This window comes from Cajanus cajan, chromosome 3 (genome assembly GCF_000230855.2).
Source record: "Cajanus cajan strain Asha chromosome 3, NIPB_CcT2T_4, whole genome shotgun sequence".
In the NCBI taxonomy this organism is placed as follows: Eukaryota; Viridiplantae; Streptophyta; class Magnoliopsida; order Fabales; family Fabaceae; genus Cajanus; species Cajanus cajan.
Genome location: NC_138519.1, coordinates 27,359,244 through 27,372,153, shown reverse-complemented (window position 1 = coordinate 27,372,153; position 12,910 = coordinate 27,359,244). Strand labels below are relative to the sequence as shown.

The following is a 12,910-nucleotide window of genomic DNA, read 5'->3' as shown; positions in this document are numbered from 1 at the left end:
CTAAATTTTATTATAACTTAATAGGTTTGAATCTAACTTTTTAAAAAATATATATATCTTAAGTATGACTTATTTATCTATCATAGACAATTTTTTTTAAATTTTTTGTTAGAACAACAACTCTAAAGACTTACTTTATAATAATTCAACACTATTAAAAATATAAAATAAATATGTTAAATTTTATAAAAATCAAGTTTAATTTATTTATGATATAAACGTGTTTTTAATATTTAATACGTATTTTTAGATGATAATTTATTTTATATTTTATAATAACAATTCTAAATGGAACATAAATCTTTCGATTTTTCTTATTTTAATTTTTTTAATCAATATATGCAATAAATAGAAAACACAAAAGGTAAACATGCATATTGCAAATTTTATTTTATCAAAAATTGATTTTTTTAATATATTACATTATATATGTGAGTATTAATATATATATATATATATATATATATATATATTATAATTAAATCTTTTAAGAAAATTGATTCATTATTAAGGAGTAATTTTTATCACATAAGAGAATTAATTTCCTTCAAAAATTTGACAAACATCAAATAAATAAATCTCTTCTACAAATCTATATTTCATTCATATAATAATTTAAATATATATTTATTTTATTAAAATATAATTTTTATTTTTTAAAATAAAAAATATGTATGTGTGAAATAGTAGTGGGACAAGTGCCCCCACTACTCTCAACCTGGATCCGTCCCTGGTCCTTGTGCTTTGTAATTACTGCTATAGTAGTATTCGTTTTCTTGTAAGAAATCTATACTGGTAAATAATACAATTCCAGAGTTTATTCCATTCTACATATCATTCTCTATTACTTGTGTTTACTGTTGACACTGTTACAAAGTACTTAATAGTTTTGAACTACATGAGAGATTCATAACCGAATACAAGTCTAGATTGCATGATTCACTGGTTGTTCATGGTTTATATTTTATGTGAGGCTTGTGCTTGTGCTTGTGCTTGTTCTTGTGCTGAACCATGATGTTCCAGATTCACTTCGAATCATACTATCCACTCGTTCTTCGTAGCTAACAATGTTGTCACGTGATTGTGACTCATTCCTCCGCGGTTTCATACTCTGAATCAAATGATCCAGTCGTTTTACGTAGCTAACGATCTTGTACCAGGATGGTGGTGGTGCAGACTTAATCGAATCATCCACTCGTTGTTGGTGGCTAATGATGTTGTCACTGGATTGATGGGAAGTTTGGCCGTTCATCTTCCTACAATTTCACTCACTCACTTCAGTTCATGTAAAGAGTGTGGGCTTGTTCACAAGAGGCTAAGAACTAGCCCATTTTTATAGACACAGTAAGATATGAATGCCCAATTTAGTCTTAACATATTAATATATTAACAAAAATGGTATTTCCATCGATAATATTTTTCTTTTTATGATATAATTTTTGTATTGTTTCAAATCTGACAATAAAATATTAATCTAAATTTATAAGATATGATTTTTATTGATCAAGTATTATTTTAATATTAATGTAAATTGATCCATAAATATAATATAAATTTTTTAAAGAGATAACATTATTTACATAATTAAAACTAAAAAAATATAAACTAGAGGAAAAAATATATCCTTTATTATCTTATGTATTCGAAAGAAAAAGAAATTAAGGATACCAAGAAAAAAGAAAGATAAAAATAATGGTAGAAGATCAAAGGTAAGGAAGTGGAAGACAGAATATTTAATAAGAATATGAAATATGAATAAAGGAAAGGAATATGAAAATATAAAGCTAACAAACATTTTTTTTGGCAAATATTACAACACGAAAACAATAATCTTTATATATATATATATATATATAATGGTGTAGGTCATCAATTTACTTTTTCGCTTAAATTTTCTTTTTATGATATAATTTATGTATTGTCTCTAATTTGATAATAAAAAATCAATCTAAATTTATAAGATATAATTTTTATTAATCAAGTATTATTTTAATATTAATTTAAATTGATCTATAATACAATACAAAATTCTTAAAGAGATAACATTATTTACATAATTAAAACTAAAATACATAAAATAGAGGAAAAAATACATCTTCTATTATCTTATGTATTTGAAAGAAAAAGAAAGGATACCAAGAAAAAAGAAAGAGAAAAAGAATGATATAGAATTAAAGGTAACGAAGTGGAAGACAGAATATTTAATAAGAATATGAAATATATCAATAAAGGAAAGGAATATGAAAAGAAAAAGCTAACAAACTTTTTTTTTTGACAAATATTACAACACGAAAACAATAATCTTTATATATATAAAGTAGTGTAGGTCATCAATTTACTTTCTTGCTTAAATTTTCTTTTTATGATATAATTTATGTATTGTCTCAAATCTGACAATAAAAAAAATTAATCTAAATTGATAAGATATGATATTTATTAATCAAGTATTATTTTAATATTAATGTAAATTGATCCGTAAATATAATATAAAATTCTTAAAGAGGTAACATTATTTACATAATTAAAACTAAAATATATAAAATTGAGGAAAAAATTATATCCTCTATTATGTTATGTATTTGAAAGAAAAAGAAAGGATATCAAGAAAAAAGAAAAAGAAAAGGAATGGTACAAGATTAAAGGTAACGAAGTGAAAGACAAAATATTTAATTGTCGTTTTGATTTTGATACACTTATTATTATTAGTTATTTGTGATAATCATTAAAGTCATAATTATATTTCTTGTATCTTGACAATTATTATTTTGCAAAAAATCAATCTTTTTATCAACTAAAATTGTTGGTATAAGATGATTTTTCTTAACAATTAATATAGTCACAGCAAGTTATATTTTCCAAACAACTAAAAATCGTACAATAAAATATTTTTCTCTAATAACATTAATCGTTGTTATATCTTATATTTTTCCTTATATCAAATGTCACAACCATAAATTGTCATTTCTTAAATTACATCATTACAAATTTTTGTGTAAATATTAAATTTTAATTTAATAACAATTATATGAATTATTTTTAAAAAATGGTATTAATAAAAATAATTTAAATATCATGATAGCTATTTAAATTAAAACTATTACACTACAAAAAAAATTGTCATATAGTGACACACACCTATAGTAATACTATACATGTCACTAAAAATTATTTTTACCCACATAATAACTACAATATATGTTGGTATATTATTAAAAAGTGTGAGTATAGACTATAGTGACATATAAAATATGTTGTTAAATCTCATTCAAAATCAAAGCTAAAATTGTGTGTAACTATATGTTAAATAGACATATATCTACATATATTATACTTATAGTAACACTTTTGTATGTCACTATATGTAACATTTCTTGTAGTGTTAAAAATTTATACTTATTTAAGCATACTTCACATTATATTAATGAAAAATAAAATAAAATAAAATAAAAATTCACAGAACATATATAAACATGAATAAATATCATACAATATTCTTTATATCATTTAATCAGTAAAGTTGTCATTCGAAAAGGTAACATATACAATCAATAAATAACATAAACTTGCTATAACAACATTAATTCTCCTTTTTCTTTTAATTTTGGTATAAAATAGGAGAAAAGACAAAACAAATATCAAACAAAACAAAAATCACATTGTTTCAAAACCGGTCTCCATAGTATATGCCAAAGAAGATGAAACATGAGCATGGACACCTCTTGATTGATAATCAAATCTTTGAATTAAGATTCTCCTTTTAGTTTCACTTTATATATTCTCTACGAAATAGTTGAATCACTGTAAGTTAATTGACTTGCAATTTTAACACAAACAATTGTTTAATTTTATGTTTTTTTCTTATTTAGCCAATAAATGTAAGGAAAGAAAATTAAAGTTAGATACCAATATGTGTACTTAAACACAGACCAACCAATTATAAATAGTAAATCACCTTTTTTTTCTCAAGTTAAGTTTGTTCCACAATACATTAATATCAAATTCTACAGTGGTAGACCACCTGTAACAATTAAAATATAACATTAAATAAAATAATAAACAACAAAAACGTAAAAAAATATATATTTTATTTTTGTCAAATTTTATATTTCGATTTTCTTTTAAATACTTCTGCACTATCATCGCCTCTAATTCGACCACACTTTCTCTTTTTCTTGATTCATGTGTGACCTCAACACTTGAGATGATCAAAACGAAATGAAACCCCTAAATAATATTATAGAGCTTTATTTCACATGATGTAATTATTACAAAAGAAATAAAAAATAAAATAAAAGTTCTTATATAATAACAACTTAATTGTATTTTTATCCCTCAAGTATTACAATTTACAAATGTGCAATTTTAATCCTCAAAATTTTAATTGAGTAATTTTAGTTATTAAAATATTGTAATTGTGTGATTTTAGTCCTTTAGTTTTTAATTGAACAGTCTTAGTTACTCAACTATTATAGTTGTGCAATTTTAGTTTTTTCTATTAAAAATTTAATAATTTAATAATTATATATATATATATATATAATATTTTAAAATTATACAATTATTTGCTTATTTAAGTTAATTAGCGTATATTATAATTTTTTTGTTAATATATTAAATGATATATATTTATTATTACTAAATAAATAAAATTTATATATTATTAATATTTTAATATTATTGATAAATTAATATCAATAATATTTTTAATATATTTATAAACAAACTAATATTATATAAATATATAAGAAAAGATATGTATATCAATAATATTTTTAATATATTTGTTAATAAACTAATATTTTATAAATATATAAATATATTTGAAAAAATATGTATATTTCTAATTAATATACTTATATTTTTGTAAAAGTATATTAATATATAATAAATTATATTTATTAAATTATTAGTTTATCTATAAATATACTAATAATATTATTGATATTAATTTATCAGTAATATTATAAAAATAATAATATATAAATTTTATTTATTTATTAAAAGTAAATATATATCATTTGATATATTGAAGAAAATTATAATATGCGTTAACTTGAATAGACAAATAATTGTATAATTTTAAAATATTATATATATATATTATAATTATTAAATTTTTAATGGGAGAGACTAAAATCGTACAATTATAATATTTGAAGGACTAAAATTGTTCAATTAAAAATTAAAGGACCAAAATCACACAATTGCAATAAAGATTAAAATTACCCAATTAAAATTTTAAAAATCAAAATTGTACAATTACAATACTTAAAAGATAAAAAAGCAATTAAGCCTATAATAAATTACACTACTACGCGTCTCAATTTCAAAACTTAAAAGGATTAAAAATGTAGGATAAATATATACCTGTAATTTTTTCATGAGACTTGTAACATCCACTGCATAGAACAAAAAAGAATAAAAGAGTTGAATTTTGTTAATCCTTTAATTTTGATACCTTCTAACTGAAATTAAATTTTAAAAAATTTACAACTCTCATACCATCGTAACAAAATAAACCTTTTGTCAACTACTACTTTTTCTCTTTTCCAATTTCCAACAAAATCAAACTTGAATTGAATGAATTAACCAACTCTCTCTCTCTCCCCCTATCTCATTTGTCTTCTCTTTGGCACCATGAAAGTGAAGGCTTTAATTGACAATTGTGTGAACAACCGAGAAGCAATTCCTCCCGCCCTATAAAAGACTGAAAATTGTGCCACCATTGCCACACGAAACCACGAAAGTGCAAAATTGAACCACAAAAGTGAGAACATGGAAGAGTGTTTGATTGATGGGAAATTTGGCCTTTCATCTTCCTACAGTTTCACTCACTCACTTCACGTTCAAGAGGCTAAGAACTTGTCCATTTTTATAGACATTAAGATATGAATGTTCTATTTAGTCACATATTAATATATTAACTATAATAGTATTTTCATCTATAGTACTTTTCTTTTTATGATATAATTTAGGTACAGCCTCAAATCGGATAATAAAAAATTAATCTAAATTTGTAAAATATGATTTTTTTTATTGATCATGTATTATTTTAATATTCATGTAAATTGATCCACAAATATAATATATAATTCTTAACGAGACAACATTATTTACATAATTAAAACTAAAATGTATAAAATAAAGTAAAATATATATTCTCTCTTATCTTTTGTCTGATTTGAAAGAAAAAAGAAGGATGCCAAGAAAAAAAAAAAAGAAAGAGAAAAAAATATGGTAGAGGAATAAGCATAAATTAAAAGTAACTAAGTAGAAGACAGAATATTTAATAAGAATATGAAAGATATGAATAAAGAAAAAGAATATGAAAAGATAAAGTTAAGAAATTTTTTTTTTTCATAACAAATATTACAACACGAAAATAATAATCTTTTATATATAATGTGGTGAAGCTCATCCATCTACTTTCTTGCTTAAATTGTCGTATTAAAAAACAAAAATTACTAGAAAAGTGTCATTTTTTTACAAATTTTCCTGCAAAAAAATATTCGTAGAAATTTTTTGCGAATTTTCCTGTAAAAAAATATTCGCAGAAATTTTTTGCGAAAAATAATTTACAGATATTTCTTACAAATTTTGCTAGAATTTTAATAATCATAAAAAAAAATTCCATGATAAAAATTTGCAAAAAATATTGTAAGAATTTTATTTTGTTTCTTACAAATTTTCTTGCAAAAATAAATTCGCAAGTAATTTTTACTAAATGGCAGAAAAATTTTACAGGTAATTTTTCTTGTGGATTTTCCTGCAAATTTTAATCTGCAGGAAAAATAAAAAATATATATATTTAAATTTATAAGTTTAATATTTTAAAAAAACTTCAAGTCCCACATCGATTGAAAATAAAGCAATTAAAGAGTATATAAGTTGGGGCAACACTTACCTTACAAGTTGATTTATATGATTGAGTGTTAGGCTTATAATTTACAATCTTAGAATTTAAAAGATTATGTTTCACATGTTGGAGGCATGGAAATAAATGCTTCGGATGGATTCATTGTGAGCAAGTAATTTCTTTAATTTTTTTTTGTTTCGTAAAAAATATTTCTGCAAAATTTCTTGCGAAAAAATTCGCAGGAAACTTTCCTGCGATTTTTTTTTTGCAAGAAACTTTCCTGTGAATTTTAAAATTCGCAAAAAAATATTATCCACGAAGATATTACCTGCAGATAAAATTTTGTAGGAAAATTTGCATGAAGAACGTTTCCTGCGAATTTTTATGAAAAATTCTCAGGAAAATTCGCATGTAATAATAGAAATTCTAGTAGTGAAAATTACATTTTAGACAGATTTTTTAGGAATCAAAATGTTTAATAAATATCAATTTTTGTTAGAAACTATTATGCAACACCATACTAAATATTAGTTTTTCACGGTAGTAACTTTAAAATGTCTATTCATTTCCTTATGTTAATTGCGTACGTACTCACTATTTGACTGCCTATTATAATATATCCTTCTTATTAATCATATAAAAAAAATATCATAATTTGATCTAATATTATTTTATTATTCTTGATTAATTTTGATTTATAAGATATAATTGCATACTTCTCATATTTTTTATTCTATGAACTTTCATCCGATAATCTCCCACCCCAAATTCCCCTTTGATTTTCATATAATTTTTTTATTATTTAATAAAGTTAAATTTCACAGCCTTTTTTTTTTTTTTTTTTTTTTTTATCTATTCCCCTTCTCACAAGGTGTTCTGTGTTAATTTTTTGAATATCATTTGCATATGAAACAATGGTATGAATTATGGATATGATCGCGAAGAAGATCAACAAATATTAAAAGATTTGAAGAACTAAACATTCCATTGTGAATATGTTTCACAATATGTTAGTTTTATATCGTCTTTCTCTATTTTATATATAATTATTGCATATATATTAATATGGACTTATTCTTTTTTTATGTAGAATAAAATTAGGTTGTGAATATGTTTCACAATATGTTAGTTTTATATCGTCTTTCTCTATTTTATATATAATTATTGCATATATATTAATATGGACTTATTCTTTTTTTATGTAGAATAAAATTAGGTTGACTCTATTGTTTTTTATTGACTTCTATAATGTCATTCCAAATATTGTCACACTTGAAGATTATTTTGGAAATGACTTGAGGTATTTGTTAAAAAAAATAGTATATTTAACCTAAGGTTCCCAAGTAATAGGTTTTTTTTATATGGTTTTGATTAGAAAAGAGGTTGGCTTACCCTAACTTATATATTTAAAAACATATTTGTTATGGTAGTTAAAGATAGATTAGGTGATGAAGTTGATTATAAAAAAGTAAAAAAGCTTTCAAACTCAAATCATTCTTTGCCAATGTGTCTTGATCCAAAGTGAAGCAAGTAGTAAAATAAATAAAAATCGCACACCCTCCAAAATATTTTTAAAGTTATTCAAAAATTTGAATGGTTGCATATTTCTTTAGATGTTCTGAATGTAATATTTTTTTTTATCATTTTTGTTATTTTTAAAACTTTATATAATAACTAATTTTCTCTCTCCTCTTATATATATATATATATATATATATATATATATTAATATATATATATATGTGATAGTGTTTATCTATTAGATTTATATACATGCATAATCAACGTGTTTACGGCAGAATTTGATTATGAGTCCTTTTTACTCGAACTAGCACAAAAATTGTTTCAATTTAGGTATTTCAAAGTGTTTGTGTTATTAAGAATGGAAGTAGACGAGACAAATTAACAAAAGTTAGTTTTCAGATCTTCATGAATTATGATTAAACAATAATTTGCATTGTAACATCCCAAATTTTATTCAATGAAAAGAAATATTTTTTTATGTATTTATTATGTGAAATAGTATTTTATTTATGTATTTTACTATTTACGTATACGTATTTTACTATTTATGTATACATATTTTTACTATTTATGTATACGTATTTTACTATTTACGAATACGTATGTATGAATAGTATTTTACTATGCAATTGCACAGTGAAGGGCGGCTGAAACGTGGGCTGCGGATTCTTTACGTTTCAAAATTTTAATTAATTTGAATATAATAATGAATAGTGCATAGTGCATAGTAATTTATAATATTATTTTAATGAATAGTGTATAGTGCATAGTAACTTCAAAAATTCTATAAATAGGGGCCTAAGGTTTTGAAAATTTAGAATTCTAGAGAGAAGGAAATTCTGGAGAAATAGAGAGAGAAAGTAAGAGAGAGAGAAGGAGAAAGAAAAGGAGGTTCTGCTCTAGTGCCTTGTTTAAGGAGAAAGAGGAAGAGATTCTGCCCTAATTCCGATTCCTTTTAAGGAAAGAAGAGAGGAGTTTCTGCCCAAATTTCTGTAAACCCAGGTAAGGGGGGGGAGTGGGAAACCTCGCTTGGGGGTGTGGGAATAATTGTTAAATAGTTTGTTTGTTGGATTGGCTCCCGATCCCTTGCCTGTTGTTTATTTCTTTGAATATGTATTATTGATGTGTTTTGTTTTATATCTTATTTATTTACATATTAGAATCTGTTATTTGAATGGAAGGCTAAGCCTCCTAAGTATTTATAAATTTGTAATCTATTATTTAAATGGAAGGCTGAGCCTCCTTATTATCTTATATTACCTTTTAAGCTTCCTACTTTACTTAAAAGATCTTAATATATTATTATTGAAAAATATGATACCTAAGCAACCTCTGGACTGTTGGATTGTTGGACTGTTGGACTGTTGGACTGTTTGGACTGTTGGACTGTTTGGACTGTTGGACTATTGGACTATTAAATTGGATTATTGAAATAATTCTTAATTATGAAATATGAATATGATATGTGTAACATGCTAAAGGTTGAGTCTGTGAATGTATGACATGCATCATATGCACATATTACTCCAGGTGTGCCGCTGAGGCCGCATACCCACGACTAACAAGGTGTACCTTTGGGTCACCCACGATATGCTAACGAGGTGTATGAACACCAATGATAGGTGTACCTTAGGGTCACCGACAATTGTATAGGTGTGCCTTCGGGTCACCAGTGATGAATTCTGCAACTTCCGTATGGCGCCACATGCATACATTAGTGAGTCAAGTCAAGAAAATCATTATACATAAGCATATATGTGAGATTGATTATATATGTGAATTATATTGCGTGTGTGTGTGTTATTTAACTTTTATTTCTATATCTGCAACTGAGTGAGAAGTTTCTCACTCCCTTGTCATTTTTGTGTATATTTAAATTATGATGCAGATAATTAGCATGAGGCTGAGGATGTTGGTGGTGAAGCTTAGGCTTCTGTTTGGGTTTCGCTCTGATAGGATGTGACATCGGGATTAGCTAGACTTATTGTTAAATTATTATTATTTTTCTTTTGTAATTTTTATGTTATTTATGTTGAAAGTGTGTATTTTTGTCATATTATAATTTTACTAAAAGATTATAAGTTAATTCCTAACTAGGAGGCTCTGCCACCTTTACTGGGATTAATCTATAATCTTTATTTTATTATTTCTTGACAATTTGATACTTACAGTTGAAAATTATGAATGTGCATCTTTTACCCAATGATACTTGAGATAATTATTTTATATTAGACTAAGAAAGAATTTATATATAGATGGTTTATATCTATTGTAATTATGTTGGGGTAGAGGGTGTCACATTTAGTGGTATCAGAGCAAGTCGATTTTATCAACCGTGTGTGTTATGTGCTTATCATGACTTGTTGTGTACTCTGACTATGTCTTGTTTGTTGTGTACTATGATGATGATGTTCGTCTTGTGTTGATATTGTTGAGTTTGAGATTGTTAAGTTAGTTTGTAATCAGAGGAATGATAATCATGATAGTGTTAGCCAACTCGAATTATTAGAACCTTGGATGGGAGGTGACATATTGAGTGTACTAAGAGTTTATGATTGGTGAAGTTTCTGACATCTATAGTTGTAGCAGGTTGAATCTAAAGGTGGTTGTCTCTTTGGTGAGAGATCGAAATGATGGTAATTCCCTTAAGTGTTATTATTGGTATGTTAATTATTTATGGTTTAGGTAGCATGTGAGTTGTTTTGATTGAGAAAAGTAAGGAGAGACTTGAATGAGAAATTAAGTAGTGAATTTGGAAAAAGTTGAGGTATTTTGTGGCATTAGATATATTGATACATTATTGCTATTTGGTGTCGAAAATATTTTCATTATAGTTTGTTATGATAGTATGAGTATTATATCGACAAAATTTATATTTTGAGGTCTTTATGAAGAATATGGCTTTAGATATTATCTTTTCAATAGAACTAGGATAAGATGAAACAAAAATCTAGAACTTCAAGTTATGACTGCCTTGGTGATTAGAAATTTAGTAAGCACTGAATTTATTAGTGGTGATATTTGAATCTTTAGCTAAAGAGATGATCTCTTGGAAATCTTATGTCTTCATAAAGAGTTGTAGCTTATTCACTTAACTTTCGTTTGAGATAGGTTTGAAATCATTTGGACGAATACAACTCTGTGTGTCAGGTAGATATATGCTATCATGATATTTTGAGTTGTTAGGCATAAAAATAGATTTAAATATGATATTTTAAGGTTTTGTATTTGATAGGTCGATTAAAATGATATAATGCAAAGTAGTAAAAGTTGGTTCTTGTACATGCTATAGGATGTAAGCAATGATCAATTCATACATGCTTAGGAATGATATTTATGAAAAAGGTATTCTAATATGATTTGATATACATGTATGTAGAAATAAGAATAGATGACTTTATGGATCAATCAGTGGAGGGTTGTGATAATAAAATGTTTTTGACCTTAGGATGTGAGATGATCATATTAGGGTATAGATTTAAACTAGATTGTCTAAGTATGAATTTGGATTGTATGAGGTGAGTATTTTAGACCATGAAATTTCTTGCGGAGGAAGATTTACCTAAGTTGTGCTTAAGTGAGAGATACTTGAGTCAATTAGTAAAATCAGGAGTCTTGTTTGATAGTTTATATGAAAATTCAGTGAGTAATTTTTTTTTTTTTAACAGCTGTTCATGGTTTAAACTGCTCTCACTATAAAAATTGCTTTTGCCTTCGTTTCTTTGGTTATTAAGATGTTTCAGTTCACTAGGTTGTTTCTTGCCTACCCTTGGAATCAACCGTAAGGATAATCTATATCAGGAATTCTTGAACCTATGTATATTTTTAACTACCCAAATCATTTCGTTGCTTACTTCTTTGAATTACTTACTATTACCTTTGACTGAATTGACTAGAAAGGAGTTACATTAGTATAGGATAACAATTGAGAAAGTAGTTTTCAAACTCTTAAGGAAAGATTGACTAGTGTTAATATTACTAGATTTTAGTAAGATTATTGTGATATATAAATATGTCTCTGAAAATAGGTTTAGGAAGAATATTGTGGCAAGAAGAAAAGATAGTAGCTTATGTTTCTAAGAAATTGAAAATTCATGAGAGAAATTACCTTACCCATAACCTTGTTAGCGACTTTGTCATTTATACTAAGATTTGGAGACACTAACTATATGATTCTATGGTTGAGGTATTTAGTGATCATAAGAACCTTAAATATCTTTTGACCAAAGGGGTTGAATACGAGATAAAAGAAATAGTTGAAATTTCTTAAGGAGTAAAATTTTGATCTTATTATTTGGCTAAAGCCATTGTGGTGATTGATGTTTTGAGGAAATCTTTATCTTTCATTATGATTAGAGAGATGAATCTTTTTGGCTCAAATTAGAAATTTAAGTTTGGATTATAAGGTTACTTCTAGTATTGTGAGATTAAGTATGAATAACGAATGGATTGTTGAAGAAAATTATAGGAGCATAATTAGTTGATTTATTTTGGTAACAAGTTATAAGGCTATAGGTTAAGGTGATGGAT

The 12,910-nt window shown here is 25.1% G+C and overlaps 1 long non-coding RNA gene across 1 annotated transcript; it reads right to left on the bottom strand.

Annotated features, from left to right (window-relative positions):
• Nucleotides 1-790: 790 nt before the first annotated feature.
• Nucleotides 791-6,027, bottom strand: LOC145955701 (uncharacterized). The gene is made up of 3 exons (XR_014432361.1): nucleotides 5,503-6,027; nucleotides 5,368-5,399; nucleotides 791-4,018 (listed from the first exon to the last, which is right to left on the bottom strand). It is a non-coding gene; the product is annotated as an uncharacterized LOC145955701 (long non-coding RNA).
• Nucleotides 6,028-12,910: the final 6,883 nt, after the last annotated feature.